The 2,409-nt window shown below is 39.4% G+C and overlaps 1 pseudogene; it reads right to left on the reverse strand.

Annotated features, from left to right (window-relative positions):
- Window positions 1-211: 211 nt before the first annotated feature.
- Window positions 212-1,742, reverse strand: LOC136320819 (putative olfactory receptor 5AK3; annotated as a pseudogene).
- Window positions 1,743-2,409: the final 667 nt, after the last annotated feature.

The raw sequence follows: 2,409 nt of genomic DNA on the forward strand, positions 1-2,409 counted from the left end.
CAATTAATAAGTGTTAGCATTCTTTTGAAGTTTTTGCCAAATATATTGGTAGAAAGTGGTTTATCTCACTGTAACTTTAATTTGCAGCTCAACATTACTAAAAATGAGCGGCTTTCTCATGCTGTTTAACTTTTCTGTTTTGATTTCTTAAACACTAGCACTGTCAGTCTGGTTGTTTACACGCATAGAGAATTAGAAATTGAGGGTTGAACTAGAAGCCCCTCTTCCCAATCTCTTTCAGGGCTTCTTTCACCTCTCGGTTTCTCAGGCTGCAGATGAGAGGGTTTGTCATGGGGATCATAATGCCATAAAACACAGAAGCCATCTTTTCTTGTTCTTGAGACTCATTGGTCCTGTGGTGCAGATACATGTAAGAGAGAGTCCCATAGACAATGGTGATTGCTGTCAGGTGGGAGGCACACGTAGAGAAGGCTTTTCTTCTCCCTGCACCAGAAGATCACTTCAGGATGGCAGCCAGAATATATAGGTAGGAGAAGATGACGACCAACCCAGTGAATGTCAAGTTAAACCCCACAAAAACCGTTAGGACCATGACATTTAAATCAATGTTGGACCACAAGAGGGCAAGAGTTGGGGTTGCATCACAGAAAAAGTAGATAATTTTATTAGACTTGCAAAGGTTCAGTGAGAAAGTAAAGCTTGTATTTACAGAGGCATTGAGGAAACCTGAGACATAGGAACCAGCTAAGAACTGAATGCATACTGCCTGGGTCATGACTGTTGGATAGTGGAGTGGGTTACAGATGGTCATGTAATTGTCCGCTGCCATTCCAGCAAGAATATAGCAGTCAGTAGTTTCAAAAGCACCATAGACTAGTAATAGCACCATACATCCTATGAATGAGATGGATTTTTCTGTTTCTACAAAATTTTGCAGCATCCTTGGAAGTGATAGCAGAGGAATAGCAGAGAACAACAAATGACAAGTGTTGGAGAAAAAAGTACATAGGGGAGTCAAGGCCAAATTCAATCCTGATGAGTAAGATCATCCCAATACAGTGTGTCCGTAAAGTCATGGTGCACATTTGACCGGTCACGGGAAAGCAACAAAAGACAATAGAAATGTGAATCTGCACCAAATGAAAGGAAAACCCTCCCAGTTTCTGTAGGATGATGTGGCAGCATGTGTGCATGCGCAGATAATGATGTAACACCGTGTATACAGCGGAGCAGCCCACAGCCATGCAGGTAGAGATGTGGACGGTACAGAGGAAAGTTCAGTGTGCTCTGTGGCTCGCTAAATTCGAATCCGTGACCAAAGTGCAACATGAATATCGGCGCGTTTATAATGAAGCGCCACCACATAGGAATAACATTACTCGGTAGGATAAGCAGTTGAAGGAAACTGGCAGTTTGGTGGAGAAACCCCGTTCTGGAAGGCCATCAGTCAGTGACGAGTCTGTAGAGGCCATACGGGATAGCTACCTAAGGAGCCCTAAAAAAATCTGTGTGTGAGCCCACATCGAACTGCACTGAATAGGTATGAAACTGGGAAACTTTTCCTTTTATTTGGTGCAGATTTCACATTTCTATCATCTTTTGTTGCTTTCCTGTGACGGGTCAAAAGTGCACCATGACTTTATAGGCACACCGTATTACCCACAATGGTGGTCACATAGATCACTAGAAATACTATGAGGAGGATATGCTGAAATTTGTGTTGACCAGCAAATCCCAGGAGAAAAAAATTCAGTTACCAGAGAGCCATTGATTTGTTCCATGACCAACCTAGACTAAGCATCAGCTGAAAAGGTACATAAAAAAACAGAAAGTTAAGATTGTGATCATTTCACTAATTCTGGAGTTGGAAGTAGCATAATATTTGGTTCCACAGTGGGGTCAGGGAATATTTTCTATGACATAATTGACATATATTTTAAAGGCTGAACCTTGACAGCAATTTAGATAATCTCAACTACAGTTGAGAAAAATTGCCATGAATCAGTAGCTTTATTCTAAGGGTGCAACTCGATAGGCATTTCATAAATATATCAATGAGGGAATGCATAAAACACACTTGTATTTAATTGTGTGTTTTTTTATGCTCTTAAGATTTAATGAGAAACTTTGATGTGCCCAAACACTAATTATTACATCTGAAATCTTGACACACTTATTGAGATCTATATAATCTTTTCCCAACTTATTTCTGTATTCTCATTTTATCTTTTTCCCCTTCTATCAATAAGTAACTCTTTTCTGCAATAGTAATTCATGGATATGTGGAGTCCTTTATGGAAGTGTTTATCAAAACATTACAGTATAGGATCATTCTCTTTTTAACATTTCCTATCTATTTTGGACCAATATTTTCTAAAAAGCTACAAAAGGGTCTCAACATTGTCCAGTTTCTATGGTAGTTTTAAAATTCAACCTAATTTTCTATAG

The sequence above is a fragment of the Saccopteryx bilineata genome, chromosome 1, assembly GCF_036850765.1.
Source record: "Saccopteryx bilineata isolate mSacBil1 chromosome 1, mSacBil1_pri_phased_curated, whole genome shotgun sequence".
Classification (NCBI taxonomy): domain Eukaryota; kingdom Metazoa; phylum Chordata; class Mammalia; order Chiroptera; family Emballonuridae; genus Saccopteryx; species Saccopteryx bilineata.